This window comes from Microcebus murinus, chromosome 12 (genome assembly GCF_040939455.1).
Source record: "Microcebus murinus isolate Inina chromosome 12, M.murinus_Inina_mat1.0, whole genome shotgun sequence".
Lineage (NCBI taxonomy): Eukaryota > Metazoa > Chordata > Mammalia > Primates > Cheirogaleidae > Microcebus > Microcebus murinus.
The window spans coordinates 14,554,570-14,578,708 of record NC_134115.1 but is presented as its reverse complement, the minus strand read 5'-3'; the positions used below and the strand labels follow the sequence as shown (position 1 = coordinate 14,578,708).

Below are 24,139 nucleotides of genomic sequence, written 5' to 3'. Positions count from 1 at the left end.
TTTTTGAATGTTTAATATAATTTTTCAGTAGAGTCACAGGGGCTTAGAATTTTTATAGTATTTTTTATTGCTAGTTATACTATTAAGGATAAGATAAGCTATTCTATAGACCTTGCATAGGACAGCAAAGGCTAATTTTCTCACTGACATCATGCTTGGATGTAGGTTGGGCAGATCTTCTTGGTAGCAATCCTCAAAACAGCCACTCAGTGATTCAGGCTTCTCTGAAAAAGTAGAAAAATCAAAATATGCATCAATAGTAGAATGGATAAATAAATTATTTTATATTCATACTTTGGAATGATACATAGCAATTAAAATGAACAAATTAGAAATACATGCAACAGCATAAATGAATCTTACAACCCCATGCAATTAGCAAGAATAAAGAAATTACACAGAATTATTTCATTCATAAGAAGTTCAAAATTAGGCAAAACTGGTATTTTTCAGTGAGGCATAAATAATAGGTAAAAGTAAAACATGAAAGCAATTACATAAAAGTCAGGACACTGGTTGCCTCTAGGTGGTGGAAAGAATATTAGACCACTAGAAGTTCAAAAACCCTCTATTCAGTTATCTTTTACCAAAGCCTACCTTAAATTCTTCATTATCACTATCATAAATTCCTCTTTGCATTTAATAATGGAGTGGATCTTAAAGGTATATTTTCCAAAGAGAATAAAAAATATCTATAAATTATTTCAAACATTACATACAAGAAGGTTATTAATATGGAAAATAGGTTTGAAGTGGGAAGAGGCAGAGAGAAATTGTTTTCCCTAAGCCCTCACCTGTTGGGGTAAAATTGTTTTCCCTAAGCCTTTACCTGTTCTATTTCAATGTTCAAACGTGCTGATTGAATTCACTTTAATTTCCTAATTCTGAGTGCATGAATGTCTGTGTGCATACTTGTGCACACCTGCACATATATGACTTATTCCAGGGGGTGCCTTTCACATAAAATTCAATGTGAATTATTGCCCTGGGAAATCAGGTGTGCTTTAGTATTTGCGTACCATAAACACACCTGAGGAACACTGTCCTGGATCATAGTTATTTTAATAAATATTTAATTGGCTACAACTCCATGGAATCCATTGTGAAGATATAAACTTAGTCTGAATAGTTGATTATGTCATCCTAAATGTGTGTGTGCACATGTAAACTGCCATATGTATCTTAGCCACTAGTAGATCTTTCATTGATAATCCCAAGGTCTCAACACATGTTCCTTAATAACCTCAGTTAAAATAATCATAGTTAAAAATAGTCGAAGATCAAACTGGAAAGGGCGCAATCACATTATATAGTTGATGTAGCTGAGTTTGTGGGTCTATGGTTGATTGGCTGCGATTATACACAGATTTGGATGGTATTTTCTTCATGGTCCTAAACCTCTTGTTGCCAAAATGTTTTCCTTGGACTCCAGATAATCTCTAAGATATTATTAAATATTTCTTCATCAGAAAGAAAGGTAGTTTGGGTTCAAAGTAGTTGGGGGAAAAAAGGGTTAAACAATGTTAAATACTTGCCTTCACCACTTGGAGTCTTCACTATGCTCAAATGCATTGTGCATCTCCAAGTAAGGATACAAGATTCAGCCTTCCTAAACCTCTATGTGCTTTTGGCTTAGAAGTGCTACCCTAGACTAGTGATTCTTAAACAATTTTAACTTTAACACATATCAACAGAGCAAAAAAGAAAAAGAAAGAAAGAAAAAAGATCTCAGTGGCTTACTTTACCTAACCATTTTCAGTTTCCATTGAAAAGAAAAAGTATCAGTGGAATTGTATCCTTGCCCCTTATGAAACATACATTAGAAACATAATATTTTGATTCATTTTATGATCCATCAGCAGACTTTTGTGGCCCACCATAAACACACCTGAGGAACACTGCCCTGGATCATAGTTATTTTAATAAATATTTAATTGGCTACAACTCCATGGAATCCATTATGAAGATATAAACTTAGTCTGAATAGTTGATTATGTCATCCTAAATACAATAAATTATAACCAGCTACACAGAAAAGAATATTTTTCTCTTTTTAATAACTATAATCTATTATCTACTGTACTAACTCTTGACTTTAAGAATAGTATTTCCATAATCATCGACATTAAATAAAAAATTCAGGATTATTTTGCAAGTATGGATGATGCAAAAAAATACCACACCATTAAAGAATTAAGTCTCTTATGAGCTATTTATTGATGGGGTTTTTTTTTTACCCCGTTGTTGGAATTATTTGCCTTTGAGATAACTAAACTCAATAACCCCATCAAGTGTCAAAGGAGGGAAGTGTTTCCGTATGTTAAATAGCTTCCGTCTAAGGAAAATGACATAAATGACCAGGGCGACGACTACTAAAACCACATGTTAGTCATCTCCAACTACGTCCAGGAAACCATGCCTGTGTTGTGAGACTAATGAGTAGAGCATTGCAATATAGTGTGTGTGGGCTGCAGCCTTCAGAAACGTTTTCATGATGATGTGCAATCCTTGCTCCTAATCTCCCCCTCAGATTCACATGGGCTGTGCTCCCAGGGGAACTGAGGCAGAAGTGCCACCCAAGGCCAAATGGGGCCACAGTTTACTTACAAACAGCCAAGGGCAGATGTGACTGAGCCAGGGGAGATGTTTGCTCTACAATTAGCTTAAGCCCGTTCCTCTTGTCCTCTGTTGCCTCCCTCCCAATACACACGCTGGATATCTATCTTCTGAGAGTCACCGGTTAGCAACAGCATGGCCATTTGGTCTCTGGTCAGGAACAAGCTGCTGCTATTGAAGTGTGTTTACACCAGAAATAAATATAGGTTGCTGAGCAATTACTTAGCCTAAGAACAAACAGGGCAAGAATAATTAACTGGAGATAGTACTTTTTATTTTTTAAGTTTATTCTTGGAATGGTAGGAACTCTCTCTAACAACTAATTATTGGAGGTAATGCTTTCTATCAGCAAACGTACCACTACTGCTTATTATAAAAACTCCTGTGAAGTATGTGTACATGTGCAAACCAAAAAGCCAAGAGTATAAAATTGAAGTTGCGCATGCTTTCCAATACCTGAATTTGTTTATTCTTCCTAGAAAGAAGATGGAACAAGAGAACAAGAAATTGTTTTTTTATAGTGAAAATGCTTCGCTATGGTAGACTCATTAGTTCCTCAAATATACACTGATTATTCATATGTGCCAGGCACAGTGCTGGATGAGGGGAGTAACTAGAAACACCTGTAAACTTCCTCACACTTCTTGCTATATCATATTGCCTTTATTTAGCTCAAAGCTTATTAGAGAAGGTCATGGGTCTTGTAAGTCCTCATGACAGTAGCACCTAACACAGAGTCTTATATGTAACAACTGTGGAGACAAATCATAACACGTACCAAGCATTCACATGTGCCCTTCTGAGAGTGTTATGCAACTCACTCATTTAAAGTGGGGGCCACTGTCACCCACATTTTGCAGAAGAATCGCAGAGTTGCTACCATAACTTCTCCAGGGCGTGCAAATCCAGTTGTGTGATCCAGAGACCACAGTCTTGATCCTAGACTGTCTATTGAGTGAATTAATGAATAAAGGCTGGTTAAGCTGCTCCAGGAAAGCTTTAGAAAGGAGGAGCTTGAATGGTCTCTTAAAAAAAAAAGTTCATTAAGACAGATATGTCTCCCAGAGGAGGGAACAGCACACATACAGGTAGAGACCAGCACATCCAGTAAGCAGTGTGGTAGTCACCTGCCACATGTGGCTACTAAGTATGAGAAACGTGTCTAGTCAGAATTAAGATATACTGCGAGTCTGAAGTACTTACTGACTTCAATGACTTAGTGTGAAATGTCTCATTAATAGTTTTTATATTAATTACATGTTAAAATAATATTTTCCATAAGTTGGGTTAGATACAATATATTATTAAAATAAATTTCACCTATTTCTTCTTACTTTTTAATGTAGTTACTAAAAAATTTAAATTAAATATGTGACCCATATTTGTGGCTTGTATTATTTTTCTATTGTATTGTGCATACATACAGCAGCATTGCTAATCTGGGGAATTGCAAGGTTTTGATAGAACTGAAGCCAGGATGCACCAAGAAGACACAGTACAATATGAGATGTGCCTAGAACAGTGCAATGGATGGGAGCCTGGGTCATAAAGTGGACAATGTAATGGAAGGCTACTGAAGGTTTTAGCAGAACACCACTGCCCTTAGACTTTTGCTTTAAAATCGACTCTCTGGACAATGGACTACACGCTGGATACAAGGATACCAGTGAGGGGCCTGTTTTGTAGACTTGATGAGGTGGCCAGTGCCCCACTTTTCAGGAGCAGAGCTGGGAGAAAGGGATGATGGTGGCAATGGGAAGAGGTGGAATTCATAGGACTTGGTTTCCACTTGGCAGTGGGAGATGAGGTAGGGGCAATAATCTAGGAATGGCAGGTGCTTTATTGGACCTGTGTTGAGTGTGTCTTCCCACGTTAATGATTTAGACATGCTCCCTAGCAAGAGAAAATACCATTATAGACTTCAAGAGAAAGATCCAGGCTGACCACATAGTTTTGGGAGTCAAAATTGTTAGCTTGTTTGAAAAATAGTAGTTTTGAGAAGAATTGATCAGAGTATAAAGTATGAAGAAAAAATGAGAACTAAGGACAGAATCTTGCTAGAGGCAGAGGAAAGGGGAACAGGAACAGGGAGGAACATGTGTTGGAGAGATTTCTGGAGGGAAAGGGCACCGTGACAGTGCTGGAGAAGCAGCACTCAGGGGCACTGAGAACCAGAAGTGCCCCGTCCACTGCACTGTTCTAGGCACACAGAATCAGGGCTGAAAAGAGTGGATAGTCAACCTATCAAATGCCTGATAGGTCAACTTAGGCTCTGAGAAGTGGCCACAGGCTGTGGACCAATAAGGAGTGGTGACCTCAGGACGAGCCACTGGGGAGTGCAGGGAGGGTGGGGAGAGCCAGAAGAGGTGGCTGCAAAGGCAAGGAGGAGACAGGCAGGAGGGGAGCACATCACCATTTTCAATCCAAGAGACAGTATTTATTTCCTGAAGAAAAGGATCCAGCTGAGACAAGGGGATGTTGAGGTGAAGGAAGATTTCGAGGTGGATGATGGAATGAGGGCAAAATGGATGCGGATGAGGGTAAGTGTGTAGCCACTGGACCCACACCTGTCAGCCTCACAGTCTCTCACCAGGCACCATCTTGGCTGTGGGGAGGGCTGAAGAGAGAGGTGGAGGACTTGAAGCACAAGCCTGCAGGTTTTGAAATCTTTTTAAGCAAATAAGAACCACTTGAGATTTGTTATTTAACACTCTGAAGACTCAGCACATTTATTTTGTCCAGTTTGTCATTAGTCTGTAAATATTTCTGGTACTCCTCTAACTTTTTTCTGGAAAATTCATTCTAGCCTCTATTTAGCTGATCCTCATGCCTTGCACACCTCCATATCTGAGTTATATGCACATTATTCCCACAGACTTCAAAGGAAGCTTGCCTCACAGCAGAGATCCATTAAAGTTGGTCCAAAGGTAGAAGAGCTGTCACAGGAACTTTATCAAAAATCTCTGGTCCTCAATGAGCCTGTGGGCATCTGAAGGTTTCTATTAAACTGAGGACAATGAGTTTGAGAAGAAACCAAAAATTCCTGAAATGTGATCAAGCTTCCTTGTCTGAATTGCGTGTTTAACAGAGAGGAATGGTGAGAGAAGTGATTCCACAACACGAGGGCTCAGTGAGAGGAAGCATAGAAATAGACTCAAGTGTGTACACAGAGCTTTCGCATTAATACATGCTGGATGTGGGAAGGAAGGACAACAGAGGAAAGCCAACTTGCTTTTTGAAGAAGAGCTGCCTCCTTACTTTATTCCTGCTGCAAAAATAGATACCAGATGCATAACAAAAAACTTCTACATTAAAAAAGACACCATAGCATTATTAGAAGAAAACATTGATTAGTATGTTTTAGATAGTCTTAGATTTTTCTAAGTTCTTATGAAAGTTACATAAATTATAAAGTCTATATAGACTTTAAACTCATATATGGTATAAATAAAACAAAAATCAATAACAACTCACATATAAACAAGGTCAAAGAGAAAAACAAGGAGAAAAATAATTTCAACCCACTTGACAAAGGGTTAATATTTATTTTATTTTAAAATAACTTATAAATAAGAAAAAAATATAGTAACTACATGCTATTAACAAGTAATTCATACAAAAAATTACAATGGCTAATGGAAGTAAAAATACATAAGTCCAATGTCACTAGTAGACAAAGAAATGCAAATTAAAAATAATAAGGAATTTTTACCAATTAGATCAGCAAAGTTTTAAAAAGAATGATGAAATACAGTGCTTATAAAGATATCTTACAGGTACACTAACAAATGGGAATGGCTCTAACTCTTCTTCTGAAGGGTTGACCAGTTATGTAGTATTATATTAATTATATTCTTTGACCCTACAAATGCACTGCTAGGAATTGGCTTTGAAGAGAAAAATGCACAAAGATTTTGTTAAAGCATTGTTTGTAATGATAAAAAAAATTGAAACATCTTACAAATCCACTGATGGGGAACAACCGATACAAATTGTTGTATACACATACCATGAAATAGATAATCATTTAAAATTATGATATTGAACATAGGTCAATTTATTGACTTGGAAAAATAGTCATTATTTCATGTTTATAATAATCAGTTTACAAAGCAGGACACAATAGGATCCCATTTATGTAAAATTCCATACACACATACACAGACACACAGAGAAAGATGATATCTGAAAGATTATTCAACAAAATGTAAACCATGCTTATCCCTAAGACATGGGAGTAGAGGTTATTTACTTGTTAAAATTTTTCTGGATTATTTGAATTTTTTTTTTTTGCAATTGATCATATACCAAGGGATATTTGATACACACTATACATATACACATACATTAGTGACATTTCTGAGAATAGAACTTCAAAAGGAAATGATTTGAAAGTAGAAAAAAGAAAAATGGCAGAGATTACAGTATTAGTTTTCTATTTTTATGCAAACAAAAGGCTTACTTCTTGTGAGAGGAAAGGGGAAGCTCCACAAAGTCAGAGTTGCCATCACGGTACTACAGGCCAACACAGCTTCTGGAAAGACATGATGCAAGAGGCCTTGAGGCCTAGTGAGACTCGAACAAGCTACAGACTCCAGTGCTGTAGCTGGGCCTGAGACTAGAGTTGATGCTCATTGTCCTCTTCCTCTATTATGCATACTAGAGAGTTCTCTTTGCAGCTCTGCACCAGGTCTGGATTGATCTGAGTCAGACCTTCAGGTCTGAAGGATATGAGCCACGAGTTGACTGGCTCTTGTTGGGCCAAGGTTAGAGCAATTGCCTGTTCAGCATTTTCACTAGGCATGAAAGATTCTGCGACTCCTCTAAGTTCTGGGCAACCTCAGTCCTCTTCCCCTTGTGTAGCAGCAAGCCTAGCTCTTTGTGGAAATTAGGGTCAACTACTCCAACATTTACAAATGTATATACCAACATAATCCACTACTTAATAGACCATTTTCCATAATCCCAGAAAGTTATCTGTGCCCTTTTCCATTCAATCCCCATCTCTAGAAGCAATCACTATTCTGATGGCTATCAATATAGTTTGTTTTGCCCATTCATTAACTTCATATAAATGGATTCATATAAAGTGTGCTCTTTGTGCTTAGACTCTTTCACCAAACATTGTTTTTAAGATTCATCCCTACAGCTGTATGTATCAATAGTTGCTTTCATTTTAATTACTGTGTAGTATCACACAGTATAAATACATCACAAATGGTTTATCTATTCTACTGATAAGGGACATAAGTTGTTCTCAGTTGCTAGCCATTATAAATAAAGCTACTATGGACATTTGTGAATCTATATTTTCATGTCCTGCCATTGAAATCTAAAATTTTTATCTGATAAAGTAGGTAAATACTTAATTTTATTGCATAAGTAACTGTATAAGTAACTGCCAGTTTTCCAACATGAAAGTACTTTTTACACTCCTATTAGCAATGTATAAGAATTCTAATTCCTCTACACTATCACCGAAATTTGGTGTTGTTTGTTTATTTAATTTTAGCCTTCTAGTCATTTTAGAAAATGTGAAATTGTATCTTACTACAGTTATGCTGAGCACAACATCATTGGTCATTTTTCTATATTGATATATTAATATTTATGAGGAATCTGTTCAAGTCTTCTGCTCAGTTTTAAAATTTGGGATATTTATCTTTTTATTCTTAAGTACAGGGGTTCTTTATATATTTTAGATCTAATCCTTTGAAAGACAGACCTGTTACAAGGAATTTTATAGTCTCTGTCTAATTATCTATTAATGTTTTTGATGGCATCTTTTGTTGAGCACAGGTTTTCATTTTTTTGAAGCTCAATTTATCAATTTTGGGCTTTTAAGATTACTGCTTTCTACTTGAAATTCTTGTCAAGATGTAGAAACAAAGACTAGGTTTACTCACCTACCTGAATTAACTTTAAAAATAGACAAAATATATGACACAACAGTGTTTAAGACCCTGGAAATCAGGCAACTGTAAAGCACAAAGGAGTTAAGCCCAAGGGCTGTCCCAGGTTATTGCCCTGACAGAGTTTGTTGAGAACATAGATGAAATACTTTAAAACAATAATTTAGAAAATCTAAGTCATGATGTTTTAGATATGTTATCCTTTTTATATAATTTTGGCTTGACCAACAATATATAAAAAGGATAACACATTATGACAAAATGAAATTTATTCCAGGAATGCAAGGTTATTTATCATTTTAAAAGCAATAAATATAATTCATCATATTTACAAACTAAAAAGAAAAAACACATGATCATCTCAACAGATGCAGAAAAATAATTTCATAAAATCCAATATCTGTTCTTCACAAAAACTTTTCATTGAACTAGAAATAGAAGGGAATTTCCTCAAACTTATAAAAAAGATTTATGAAAAATGTATAACTAGCATCATTCTTAATGGCAAAAGACTGCTCTCAACCTCTCTATTTAACATCATACTGGAGATTGTCGCAGAAATCAGCAATTTAAAATTAAAATTAATAATAGATACCATTTATGGTAACATCAGAAAATGTGAAATGTATTAGCATAAATTTGAATCTGGAAAAATATGTGAAAGACCCGTACACAGACCCATAAAATGTTGCTACAGATATTAAAAAGACCTAAATAAGTGAAGAAACATATAGCGTTCATTTATCAGAAGTTTCACTATTGTCAATTATGCACAAATTGATCCATAGATTTAACATAATCCAATCAAAATCCCAGCTCACACTTTTGTAGAAATTGACAGGCTCATTCTAAAATTCATATAGAAATATAAAGAACCTAGAATAACCAAAATAATTCCGAAAAAAGAAGAACAAATTTGTAGTACCTACATTACCTCATTTCCAATCTTATTATAAAACTAATCGGAATAGTTGGTATTGGTGTAAAGATAGACAAAGAGATCAATGGAACAGAATAGAAAGCCCAGAAAGAAACAAGCGTATATTGACAAATGTCTCTTCAAAATTTGTCAAGGCAATTCAGTAGAGAACAAATGATACTTGAAAAGTTGAATTTCCATATGCAAAAAAAAGAAATGAACTTCTATCCATACCATTCATCATATAAAAAAAATTAACTCAAATAGTTAATTTGAGTTATAGTCATAGTTATATTTAAGCCTATGGGCTTAAATATAAAATCCAAAAACCTCTATGAAAAAAAAAGTAGGAGAAAGACTTTGTGACCTTGGGGTAGGCAAAATTTATTGGATATGACACCAAATGTATGACCCATAAAAGAAAAAAAAATTATTTTAGCTTCATCAGAATTAAAATTTCTGTCTATCAAAAGGTACCATCATTAAAAGAATAAAAAGACAAGCTACAATCTGAGAGGAAATATTTGCAAATGATATATCTGGTAAAGGATTTGTATCTAACATATATAAAGATTCTTCAAAACTCAATAATGAGAAAATAAACAGCCCAATTGAAAATGGGCAAAATATTTCACCAAAACAAATATATGGATGGTAAACAATCATCTGTACACATGCTCAACATCTTTAGTCACTAGAAAAATGCAAATTAAAACCACAATGGCATACCACTATACACCTACACATATTAGAATGGCTAAGATTAAAAAGTCTGAGCATACCAAATGTTGATTAGGAAGTAGAGGAAGTGGAACTCTCAAAAACTGCTAGTGGGAATATAAAATAGTACAATTATTTCACAAAGAGAGTTTGGTAGTTTCTTAAAAATGTTAAACAGGCACCTATCATGTGATCCAGCCTTTCCACTCTTAGGTATTTACACAAGAGAAATAAAAACATATCTCCACACAAAGACTTCACCAGAAATGATCATAAAAGCTTTATTTGTAATAGCCAAAAACTAGGAAAAAAACTAAATGTCCATCAACAGATGAATGGATAAATAAATTGTGATAAACTCATACAATAAAGAACTACTTGATAATAAAAAGAAACAAACTACTGATACACATTACAACATGGGTGAATCTCAAAAATATGCCGAGAGAAGGAAGCCAGACACAAAAACGGTACATTTATGCTTTGCATCCACTTATACAAAACCTTAGAAAATACAAACCAATATCTAATGACAGAAAGCAGATCAGTTTGTCCTGGTGAGAGAGGAGGAGGAGGAGGAGGAGGGATGTCAAAGGAGCATAAGGAAAGGTGGGGGTGATGGGTGTGTTTTCTCTCTTGATTGTGGTGATGGTTTCGTGGGTATATTCCATATGTCAAACCTTGTTGAATGACACACTATAAATATGTGCAGTTACATTTGAATTATACCTCCATAAATCCTTAAATGTAAAGGCTTAAGACAACAGTCATTTATTAGTATTATCTCTCATGACGTTTTGGTTCAGGAATTTAGACAGGCTCAACAGGGTGATGTTTCTATCCTGGCAGCATCAACAAAGGTCAGGCACTCTGTTCAGCTAGCAGATGGACTGGCTGGAAGCTCTAAGTAAGACTCACCCGTCTGGTGACTTTTCAGGGTGACTAGAAGGCTGGGATCAGTGGGGAATACTGACTAGTGTGTCCACATGCAGTCCAGGTTCTTACATGGTAACTCAGGACTCTCAGAAACAGGATTCCAACATGCCCAAGCAGAAGCTGCAAGCCTTCTCGTGACCCGGCTTCAGGAATCTCTGGTCATCACTTCTGTCACATTCTATCAGTCAAGCAAGTCACTAACGCCAGGACAGACTCAAAGGGAAGGAGAATCAGATTCCACTTCTCAGTAGCTATCTTTATGCACCACAATGGCATCATAGAGTGGGAAGAACAGGAGTTAGGCAAATCTGACACTGTTACTTTGTGGCTCCAGACATATCATTCAATCCTATTCAGACTCAGTTTCCTCATCTCTAAAACGGGGGTAACCAAAAATACTTATATAGAGTGGTTGTGAGCAGTAAACTCTCATACCCAACCCATTCTTTGCCAAAAATAAAGAAAGCATGACAATGAGCTTTCCCTGGCTTCAGTAAAATGAATAAAAAGAGCATTGGCTGATAGTACTGGGCTCAATTCCAGCTCACGTCAGTGACCTGCCAGATGACCTAAGCAAGTGACTCCAATTTTCTGATGCCTGTAAAATGGAGTTAAAAATATCTATTGTTCAGGCTCCTTGTGAGGATCAGAGATGATACCAAGTGGAGTATGATGTTGTAAAAAGCACAGTTTTAAAGTCAAGTAATCAAAGCACTTACTAAGCTCAAGGAAGTTGGTTCCCTCTCCCTGCTCCTTTTCTCTGTTAGCCTTCTGTCTTGGTCTTGTGGGTGATTCAAAGCCTCTGCAGAGATAAGCAAGAGCACTGATGAGTTTTGGAAAAGAAAGGAAGAGGTGGACAATGTCAGAAGAGTAGAGAGAGAGGTTCAGGGGTCACGGCATGAGAGCAAACGGTCAAGGGCAGACAGACGCTCCTGAGCTCGTGACTCTGCATTAGCAGGCAGAGTGTCAGGGCAATTGTTTGTTCTTTTCCTGCACAGAGTGTGGTCACTTTACACCAGTGATGTTGTGTTGTTTGCACTGTGAGCATTTAAGATTCAATACCTATGTATCATTTCTGTACTTGCTAGTACATTTTATATTTTACCTTTGTCAGTGTATGATGGTGTTATTTTTTTTTTATCAAGCATCAAACTCCTAGAGCCCATAGTTACTCGATATTAGGTTCTCCTGGCACTGCACAAGGAGCCAGGTGGGGTGGGGATGAGGGGAGGGTATATAACAGGGAAGGAAACTAATGTTTATTTAATGCCTATGACATGTCAGACACTGTAGCAAGTACTATCCATTGGCTTGATCTTCCAAATCTTCCAAGTAGAGCTGATAAAATTACTAACATGTACTAAGTAATACTCTTAAGTGCCTTAACTTGCTTAGAATAGATACCAGTATGTCTTAATTTGGGTTCCCACCAAATCATCACGTGAGACAAGGGTTTACATGCAGGGATTTAGGGTGATGAGCACAGATGAATGAATAAGAATGTGATATAAGTCAAGACACTAAAGAGAGAAAGCCCAATGGTGGTTAAGTCACTGCTGTGGGCAACTGGGCTCAGTCCTACTGGGCACCCTCAGAGGAACCCGGTGAGACATTCTTTCAGACTTATTCCACCAGAGGGTAGGGAAGCTGGAACATTTACCCAGGACGCCAATTCCATTGCTTGAGGGTTGCTGCCAGGGGCACCAGCTCCAGGGTCAGCCTGTACAGTGGAGCAAGCTTCCTGGTGCTAGGAGAAAGCCCTCAGGCTCCTAGAAAAGAAAGACCAGGTGTGTGGGATGATGGGCAGCTGTCAACACCAGCAGCCCACCTGCATGTCAGCTCAGGGCAGGCCAGGACATCAATCAATTCTGCTACACATAAGCCCCCTCTTTTGACTAGAGGAGAAGAGAGGCAAGGAGCATCGAAGTAACTTGCTGAGGATCCCCTAGTTTTAAAAAGTGGCAGAGCTGGGATTTCTCCTCAGCATACTAACTCCACATTCTTACCTGTTTTACCTCTCAGATAAGGATGATCAGAGATGCTCAGACACAGACCCAAGGTCACACAGCTACTAATGTAGATCATACACAACAAACTTGTATTTGAAACCATGATTAACAGACCTAAATGCCTCAACTCTGCAATGCAACCTGCTGTTCCCAAAGACACAGCTCCAACGAGTAACTTTATCATATCCGGGAACTCCCCTTACCAAGAAGCAGCTTTCTCTAAAAGCCCATAGGCTGTAGCAAAATTCCTGTTCCTAATGGACAGTGGCCTATATTTAGTTGTATAGCTTAGGCACTCTCACTGTGCTGCTTTATGGTCTGGGAGCACTAATAACTGAAATACAACACCATCACTTACAGTAAACACATAACCCCTCTTTATTATTGAAAATCTCTGCTGCTGGCTTTCTCTTTGAGTGGCTACCTTAATAAACAAGCAATTACTGGGAAATGAATGGATAAACAATGTATTTCTTTGGGAGGCTAATAAATCTTTGGTTCCACTTTCTCAACTTTTCCTTCTACTTTATTACTCCCATTGGCCTGAGTCCACATCTAACCATTCGAGGGAAATAATGAATCAATTGATCAATTAGAGAATCAGTGGCCCTGTTTTGACATTCTACATTAAGCAGGAGCTAATTGCCTGATTCCAGATGCTTTTTAAAAACATCTCAGCGATCAATAGGTCTGTGACTACGTTTGAAATACAAAAGCAGCTTCGAGTGGGTCAAACGAAGCCTTCCATGTCCCCGTCGTGGTGGCTCCAGGTTCCTCCTGCCTTGTCCTGGGAGGCTGTGCTTCCTTCATAGATGTTTTCCAAGCCTTCTTTGGTTACCAGCCCTGCAATTAATGCCTCTCAAAGATACCCTAACACCTGGATGGAGCAGTGGAGTCTAATGAGCCTCCCAGGCTTGTGGAGTCAGTAAGAAGGAGATGGAAGAGCAAAAAGACATCTGGGGCTCTTCGCACTTGAGCAAAGGCTGAAACAGAATAATGTAAGCAGAGCCAGGGTTTTTCTCCACCCAAGAGAAAGCAGTGATCAATAACTGAGGATGCTTTCATGGAGCATGATGAAGCGTTTTCCAGAATACTTTAAGAAGGCCTCCAAAGCACACATGCGGGGCCCATTGACTCCAGCAGCCTGCTCCTCTCTCCCCCCACATCTTTTCACCCTGAAGTCACCCTGCTTTAATGGAATCCTCCTCATTTTCAAAGGCTGCTAATGTCTGGAACATCCTAGTAGCTTTCACCCTGCCTGAAACTCCACAGGGGATATCCACCAGAGACAGGAAGTCTGCATAAACAGAAAGGTTCTATTTTTCTTTCTTCCCAGACCCCTGCATAAACCCATAGAGAGAGCCTGGCCCCTCCGGGGTTTAGTCTCTAAAACTCAAACCAATGCTATCTCCCCAGCCAAGTGTGCCCTGTACCCTGCATGGCCACACGCTCAGAAATTAGCAAGAAGGGGAAATAATGAGTTTATATTTGAAACTCATAGAAAAGGATGGCACCATCTTGTCCTGCTAAACCACCTTGGAAGGAAGAAAGAAATGGAATTTCCCTCCAAGGACTCATAGCTGTGGTTCCATGGAGTCTGACTGGGACTGGCCAAATGCTTCAACAACTAAACGCTCCCATCTTTTAAAACCCAAATTCCTATTTCCATGCACAGGCTCTGGGTAATAAAGTCTGAATGAGAAATTACAATAAAAGCATGATCTGTAAGCAGATTTACCATTGTAAATTGAACTCGTTTGACTCTTTCCATGAAACAGCCATTGCTATGGGAGAGTAGGGAGTATAGTCACTAAACGACATCTCACAATCTGACACCTCTTTGAACCATGGTATAGTTTGGGAGGTCCACAGAGCCACTTTTGGCTACAAAGGGAGAAAATCTCTCTGTTCTCCAGAAAAACAACTTGTTTTGGTCTCAGCAGGTCTCCCTTCCCAGACTCCTCTTTACACACAATTGCCAGCCCTGCACAGCGTCCTGACTATGTCTTTTACAGTTTCTATGCAGGGTCCTTTCCGCCTGGAGACTCTGCATGAGAAACTCAGGCGTGCCATGGAAGCAGCTCTCCAAGCAGACTTAAGAATTCCAACAGCTACCATTAATAAGCCAAGAAGCAGCAGGAAGGTTTTATAAACATTACTGTATTTAATCATCCCAACAGTCCTCAGAGGCAGGTATTATAAACCGCAATTAATAGATGAGCAAAATTTCTAGCCCAAGTTGGCATGACTCCAAATACTCTGCTGTGACCACACTGCTGCATCGCAGCCATCGCTAGGGCTCCCAAGAGTACAGCCATGTGAAGATGCACAGTAAGGACACTGACTTCAGCATGCACCATTGCCACCATGTGCCCGGGACCATCCCTCCTTATAGTCCCTGCCATCAGACAGCAAGTGCAAGTTCCATCTCTCAAAACCTATTATTTGAGAATGTGTTCAAATTCACCACACGTCTTCCTCGGAAATCTCATCATCTGAGGGCGGGTTTGGCTGCATCATTCACACACTTCCTTTCTAACACTTGCTCCAGAGCACACAGGCAGCACTTCTTGGCAGGCTGATGACTCTGGGCCCTCCCTTCAAGGATCAGAGGTCCTGTCACTAATGAGGGAAATTAGCTCACAAGGCTCCCCAGCTTTCTTCAAAACATGGGAACATGTTGATTTAATAAACACCCTCCTAATAAAAATTATGTTTGTTTTGTGAAGCACATCAACAGTTCCACTGGAAAATGTTCTCTCTTTAATATGTGTCTAAGAGCTATGAGACATGGCATACCCCCACCCAGGCTCACCAAAATAAAGGAGGGTCACAATGAATCATTCATCCATCAATTCAAGAAATCTTTTGATTTCAAGACCATAAATTTCAAAAGAAGAAAGTAGAACAAACCAGCAAGTATTTACTGGGGCATAACACTGCTCATCACAGTTCTAGCCATCCTGAGCTATAAAACAAGACTAATAAGGTTAAAATAACAACAGAGAATACAAAAGAGTAATTAAGTGCAGAATTATGTGATGCTAGCTGTAAATGCCTAGACTAAGGCCAATGAGGATAGCAAAATGCAGGGAACTCGACAACAAACATGATTTATCTGGCATATTGGCAAGAGAACACCAAGAAATTAACCTCTATACACAAAATCACAATCCTACAAGGAAGGTATTATTACCCCCACTCTTGATACATACAATATACCCAAAATATCAATAATGCAAATACTATAATGCACATGCTATTCCTACAGAGGGCAGTCCCTATAGTGATGCTCTTAAAATGTCTTTGACTTTTAATTTACTTTCAAATGGAAAATAAAGAGGCAGTAACAGGAATTCAAATTGAACTCCTATTCTTGACAATATTGGAAGTGACAAAAATCACAACTGTGAAATGTGTGTGCAGAATTACCTAGAAAGCTCTAGACAATTGGATTGTTACTATTCCACTGTACAAATATTTACTTTTGTTTCTAGATGCAGAATCAATACTTTGAAAGGAAGCTAATCTGTACACAGGAGTATGGCTTACCCTGACTTAAAATTAATAGCTAAGGAGTAAAATTAGAGAGAGAGAAAAATCAAGTATTTTATTTAAACTTCATACTAGTAGGAACCAGAATGCTTCAGAAACCTGGGGTATTATTTTTTAATTAAGTTTGATAATAAATATAGAGACCTAGAGCAACTCCTAAGGGGAAACATGATCTCTCAGTTGCAAGAACCACTGAAAGCAATCCGCTTTCACTGCAGAGGGGGAAATAGGCAGGTACCTCTGCATCACTCAACAGAAGGGCTAATCCTAGAGACTGAATTCATTTTTCCCTTTCAGATGAAGACTAGAGTCTCTCTAGGTTGAAAGCACAAAAAAAGGGTCTGTTTTTTGTGCTAACACAATTACAAGTTAAAAAATATAGCATTTATTAACTCTCCTTCCCCTTACTCCTAAATCCTAAATTTAACCTAAATCCCTTAGTCCATGTTTTCTGCTTTCTCAATATTAGTTTATGCATTCAACTAATATTTACTGAGCAGCTACTGTGTATTAGGATCATATAGGGGCTAGGGATGCAGCAGTGGACAAGGGGATGATGGCTGGGGCCCATGCTGCAGCCTAGTTCAGTGATCCAAGGGGCACTCAGGTTCTGGTGGCATCACAACTGGACTAACTGTGCCAGTTCACTCCTCATAACCCATGAGTGGAAAGTGCAGCTGAGCCAAGGTCATGTTAATAGTTGAGTCTCAGTGTAACCGCAGATTTCAGGCATGTCTGCTAGTTCTAGTGAGGAACTAGTTCTCCCAGGAGTGGATTAACAGAAGGGAATGAGGAGCTGCTGGGAGAACTCATTCTGAAGGAAAAGGCAGTTGGATATATATATGGCAAGAATGAATTCTCCTTCACAAGCTCATGTGTGCAGGAAAAGTCACATTATTATATCAAAAGTAATATCCTACCCATATAACTCAGGACTGCTATCTTAAAAGGCTAGTGAGAAAATCCACTGAGTTTAATTGGATTCCTGTCATCTCCAGGGCCACGTGGAAGTCTGGGGTTGTTGAAGAGAGCTGAAAATTCAGGTAGGTTAGCCCAGCTATTTTTGCTGTGTAACACATTTTCCCTAAAACTTAATGGCTTAAAGCAGCCATTTTATTTAGTTCATGATTTTGTGATTCAGGGATTTGGGAAAGGCTGGGCTGGGCCATTGTTGCTTCAGTCTCTCATGTGGCTGCAGTCAGATGTTGATTTGGGCTTCAGGCATCCACAGACTCCGTTGGGCTAGATGTCCAAGATGCCTTAGCACATGGCCTGCAGCTGAGGCCAGACATCTGCTGAGAGCTCAGCTGGGGCTGTCAACCCGGAACAACTACATGTGTCTTCTCCCGTATGGCAGTCTCAGGATGGCTGGATTCCCTGCATGTGGCTTCCCACTGGGTGAGTGTCTCAAGAAAAACAGGCAGAAGTTGCACAGCCTTTTCTGACCTAACTTTGTATGTCATGAAGCAGCACTTCTGCCACATTCTGTTGGTTCCAGAGAGTCATATGGCCAACCAGAACTCAAGGGAAGGGGAGGTAGACCTCCCTTTTTTGATGGGAGTGGAAAGGTTGCATTGCAAATCACCTTTCGACATGGGAGCTATTGCAGCCATCTTTGGAATATACAATCGGCCCCTGAGGATCACATAGTCTTGAATCATAATGGTTATGTTTTAGGGTTTAACCCCTCAAAAATGAAGAGGCAGCTGGTTCTATGCTTCTAGGTTAAATTTAAGTGTGGGAATCACTGTCCAGGCAGGAGTCCTGGTGTGTACAATCTAAAAATCTTAAGGGACAACAGGTATACCTCCTTTGTGAGCTTCTCCAACCTCCCTGGGGGCACTGCCAACGAAAAGAACTCCCGAACCCAAAGACATTTACTGCCCTTTTTACTTAGGAAATATTTCTCCCTTCTCTCAAGAGTATACAGCATAATCTCTTCCATGAGTTGAAATTTTCAAAGGGGGAAAAAAAAACAGGAAGAGGATTTTTCTGAAAAAACTTCCCTTCCTGCCCTGCAATCTCCTGAGATGTAGAACACAAAGATCTGGTTTCTTGAGATGGAGAAGGAGAAAATTAGCAAAACGACATTAGGGAGTAGGAGAACAGAATGGTCTCTGTCGCTGTGGGGTCCAATGGGGCAGACCCTGTGGGTTCAAATTTTATACCAGATCCAGGAGAGAAGATGAGGTTACTTGTCTCAGTGCAGCGTTCCTTGACCATTTCAGAAAAATACAGGAAAACAACATGCTTCATTGCCCAAGTGATATGGTGTAAAAAAGAAGGAGCAGCCTCCCCGCTCCTGCCCAGAGACATGTGGCTTCCAGACACCTCAACAGCAATCAGACATCTCAAAGGCTCCCGGGAGGAAGGAGTAGCCAGTGGCCAGCTCAATTTAAAGGTGCTCCTGGGTATCTAGTGAGTAGAGGCTGGAGATGCCACTAAGCATTCTGCAGTACTCAGAACAACAAAATTTTCAACTCAAAATGTAAATATCAACAAGGTGGAGAACTCACCATTCATCAATCAAAAAACATTTGTCAGCAGGGAGACTTCCCCAAAGTGTCAGAGGTAAATGCCTATGCAAGGAAGCCTCTTCACAGTTTCCTAGAAGGGATCTGGGAAACCCTGGGATGTGTTTTCAGTTAGATTCCTACCTTCTTAGAACTGTACTGTACGCAAAGAGTCTCAAAATTTCTAAGAATTCTTTCTTCATTCATCCCTAGCCAAACCATCATCTCTCCTCTCTGACCCTTTCCTATTCATTACGGCTGCAGTGTCCTCATTGCCCTCCTTCCTGAAATCCCAATGTCAAGTGGTGGCCGATGCTTGTCTAAGCTATTTGCTACCAAGGGTATACATTATGTATAACTCTGTCAGATATTACTAAAAAAATAAAAAAGAGGGGGTAAAATACCTCACTGTCTAACTTGCCTTCTTTCTATTGTTCTTCCTGCATCAACTAGAGAGCCCCTTCTTGGCCTCCTGGGTCCGGGGCCCACCTGTTTCTCCAGCTCAGTCTGCTTCCATTATGATACCCTATGACACAGATTTGTTTTACTTTATTACCAAACAACTTTAACACAAGGCAGATTGGTCCAAGTGTTATAATAAGGTGACACTCAAAAGGCAATGTGAGAACTGGTGGGAAGAGATGAATGTCAACTGGGGTGCCATTAGCCTGCTAGTGAATAAGAGATAAACAAGTGACTTGAAGAGTTACATTAGCTATTTCATACTATTACAATTTGTTTTAGTGAATCTTTCTTAGAACACCAAATGGTCCCCTAATGGCCTAAAAGATTTGAAATACTTCCAAAGCATTAACAGTTTTCTGTACTTAGTCACTGGGAGGTCTGGATTTCAGACCTTATGTTGGCCAACAGCCAGAGGGTACCAACTTAGAATGAGTTAGATTTGCAAACTCTGTACTTACTTAAACAAGTAAGCCTCAGAGGTCAAGGTGTGGGTTCTATCAACATCGTAAATTCAGATCCCTGGTGTATATATAGCAAACCTACTGCACGTATGTGGGGAACTTTCCTAGATGTGCCTTCTTGTTATATATTTTTTTACTTTCTTTGTTTTTCATGTGCATTTTCAATTCTATCAGGGTGATGCCATCGCCTTCTCTGAGACAGATGGCCATCAAGAGTTGACTATGGTGCCCACTTATAAAGAAGTGAAGGATCAAAGAACCATACCCTTGCTGTCTGCATGTCTGGGTGGTGAGGTAATATTTCTAAATATTATCTGTGTTTCTACCCCATTCTGTACCCAGTAAATTTTTTCAACTGTACCCTGAGAAACTCTCCCCTCTCTGAAACTAAACAGAGGTGAGTCACTGCTGGGAAAACATAAACAATGGTCAGGAATAACATAAGACAGGAAGAGTCCAGAACCAGTTTTTTACTCACGGAGACTATAAAAAGACTAATAAATGAGAGAGGAAGAGTGAGCAAAACCTCAATTATAGGGAAAATATAAATGGAGAAACTTGGATCCTTATAAAAAATAACTTTCTGAAGCAGAGGAGGGGCCATGTGGGAGCATCCTCAGCCCTAGCTGTCCATTCAGGGCCACCCTTAGGTTCCAGTGGACATGAAGCATGTCTGGGCATTAGGAAACCCTGCCCAGGTGTCTTCCTCCTCCAGCTGGTGAGGACAGCTATGGGGATGAAGACCACAGCAGTGATGGTGACATGCACCAGGAGACCTGTCACCCCACCCAGTCAGCACTATGAGGAAACAACTGGAAGATTCCCCCCTAAGCTGAGACCCAAGAGGAAACACACTTTTTTTCCAACATTAGCAAATCTGCAAATGAGGAAGCTTGCCCAATTCCAGCTCTTTGGGGGAAGCTACAGCTCATTATTAATCTTCCCTTGTCCTCCTCTCCTTTCCTTCTACCTCTCCCCACCCCTATCCCATGCACTCACATTCAAACCCACACAAAATTCTGAGAACAAATAATACTCAACGATTCTAGACCTAGTTTCCTTTAATCCCATTTAACTTCTCAAATCTGTTCACCTTTAAGGAGATCTGGAATAAATACACATATGCATTAAATTGTCACTAAAAGATTATGGGTCCCCTTCATAAAAGATTCCTTTCTTTAAAATTCACTTTTATAAACATTTTCAACAGATAAAGAGAGCAAAGAAGCCATGAATTCTACTTAAATTTCCTTTGCCTGTTGTTGGTGCCATGTCACACTTCCAAGGAGAACTTACACAGTGGTTCTGGCTTCACGCTTATATCACAGGGATGATAAGAAATAATTTCTTAAAAGGATTCTAATCCATCTATGATATGTAAGGAGAGTAGATTTAAAGTTCCTAAGGTTGTCTAAATGTCTATGGCCCAAAAGTCCTAGCTCTGTCACTATTTAATTTTATGGCGTTGCCATCTGCCAAACTTCTCCAGTTCTCACATTCGTCATCGTTAAAATGAAGACGTTAAATAACACGATAAGGTGTATCTTTTTTGGCATGCTTTTATTATCTGTAAGAATATAATTCTGTTCCCTATTGTCTTTTATTTCATATCTATGGCATTTTCCCTAATTTTTGTTCTGCTGCTCATTCGAATGTGAATTTCATTTTCCTAAACTTTAGGAAGAAGATTCAGTTCAGTTCCGTCAGCTTGTCCAACTTCACAGAGCTCCCTCCTCTGCTGAGTTAAGACTGACAGTGTCTTGCTGTCTGAGATGTCCTCACCCCTGCCCCTTTCCACTTGTGTATGAGCTTCTTTTTCTTCATTTCTCTTGCCCCTCTCCTGCTAACCTCATTCCCATCCAGTGCCCCTGCTCAGTGTTGGCCCACCCCAAAGGCAGCCATGCTTGCCCAGCTTTGAGTTCATAGGAGCTGGGCCTTCAGACCTCACTGCTGTTCCTGGCACTTAAAGCAATGGGATTGGGCAAAACTCTCTCAGCTTCCGCCACTCTTCTCAAATTCACTGGCTTTGCTTCCCAGTGAGTGCCCATTGGCCATGTGGAGGTTCTTCTGTTCTCAGATCTATCACATACATCAATGTCCCCCTCACTTCTCCCACGTAGAAGCCAATAGCTCACAGCTCTTGTGGCTATTGGTAGTTTGCCCCCACCAACCTGTGTTTTGAAATTCCTGGGGATATCTTGTTTCTTAATTTTGTTAATGTTCTCCATGGCATGTTGGTTTTGTTGTCCTGTTGCTCTACCACTTGCGGGCAACTGAAGAAGTTCCAAAAGCTAGCTGTTGCCACCACCACACTTTTCCTAAAGTTATCAAAAGCATGTATTTTAACTTACAGGTTTTGGTCACAGATGATGTTTTCACACATTTGCATGTTCTCCTGGTGCATGTTTTCACATCAATTGTTCCTTTATTATTCTAAATGCACAAACAAGTAAAATGGGAAAACGAAGTAGTTAGTCACTTCTCCTAGATAAATGAGCTCTGACAGCCTAGACAGCTTTTATTGTAGAATTAAGCTGCTCCTCAAATAAGCCACTGTAACCCAAGTGTCAGCCTCCTACTTTCAGCATTCCCCTCCCTCTAACACAGCACAGGAAAAGAGAGGAAGGATATTCATGCATCTCTCGCCTGTGCTGTTCACTTGGTATCCCATACCATTCTTTCTCCCACTGCAAAGCAAGTCAGTTCCCAAAACACCTCCTCCCTCTGCACAGCCTCCACCAAAGCAGTAGACGAGGGGCGAGACATACTCGTCTTTACTGATCTGGCCTTCTTGTCCCCACCACATCACATGTAAGGCTTGTGCTAACAAGGGAATTGCACAATAGGAAGGAGAAAGATCTACATTTTATGTATCCTAATTCAGGCTTTTCTACTGGTCTAAAAAAAAAAAAAAAGACACCTAGGAAGTTAAAATTTCACAAAGAGAGCCTTCATGGATGCTTCTAGTTCCTGCCTCTGTTGTTCTGTACCTGCAAAAGTGCCTTTTTCTAACACCCGCCCCACGTGAATTTCCACCAGACTTCTAGAAAACTTTATGCCCTACCTGTAGAGATTAGTCTCTCTGTTGTCTTCATGGTGTGGCATTTCCTCAATGTGCAAATATTTATGCCAGATTAAATTCTGAGGGTTCCAGCAGAACAGACATCAAGTTCGGCATTCAGTTTTTATGAGGGTAGAGGTTCCCCAAGCCCCATTATCTGTGAGGTCTCTCCACCAGTGTGAGCTGTGGCTTTGCTGCAAAATAATACACTGCCCAAGAAGTAACTGTTAAGTCAATCAAACAGACCAAAACACACACACATACACACCACTTCCAAGGACAAACTTTAGTCCTCAGAAACAGCTAAATGTAAAAACACCAGAAAGAATCCAAGCACCATCCTGCCATGCCCTGATTTGCAAGGTCACCTGTGTCACACTGCAGTTTTCTCTTTGCTTTACTACACCATGGACTTTTGGTTGCTTTGGCCCCTCCACCACCACTGCCCCACACACACTTTCAGATCTGCTGGTGCTGGAAACAGCCATCTCTGAGAGAGATGCCTCATAATGGCCATTTCCTTAGCTGACCAAAGATGCTGCCAAAATTTTCTAATTACTCCTTTTAGGAATCATATTCTTAGGCAAGAGCCATCTTCCTCCCCAATCCAGGGAAGAAGAGAACATGTCACTTTCATTCTTCCAGTTACATTCAGCAATATCTTAACCGATCATAGTTCTTTCCCACGAATGGAAACACCTTGCCTACCCAAGGTACAAGACAACATGAGAAGAATTTTTCACTCCTATGTTGGAGGAACCCCTCTTTAGCAGCCCAAGTTTCCTCTACCAGCTGAATGCCTGAGTTCAAAGGATCTTTGTTAGGGCATCAACCTGCTCAGGAATAAATGCTTGAGGCCTTCTGCCTGCTGGACTCAGTTGTATCCTCTTCTCACACAAAATCAACTAGGGAGCCTGGCCCCCTTCCTCCATCACCAGATGCCAGGCACCCTCTTTCATTCCATTCACATCT

The 24,139-nt window shown here is 39.6% G+C and overlaps 1 long non-coding RNA gene across 1 annotated transcript in view; it reads right to left on the bottom strand.

The window, feature by feature from the left end:
• Positions 1-24,139, bottom strand: part of LOC142874359 (uncharacterized) — a 169,558-nt gene that overhangs the window by 4,493 nt on the left and 140,926 nt on the right. The window contains exons 4-8 of the long non-coding RNA XR_012922177.1: positions 23,171-23,376; positions 22,458-22,539; positions 12,764-12,872; positions 11,823-11,905; positions 112-224 (exon numbers count right to left, since the gene is read on the bottom strand). This is a non-coding gene — a long non-coding RNA (uncharacterized LOC142874359). The remainder of the gene's footprint in view (positions 1-111; positions 225-11,822; positions 11,906-12,763; positions 12,873-22,457; positions 22,540-23,170; positions 23,377-24,139) is intronic.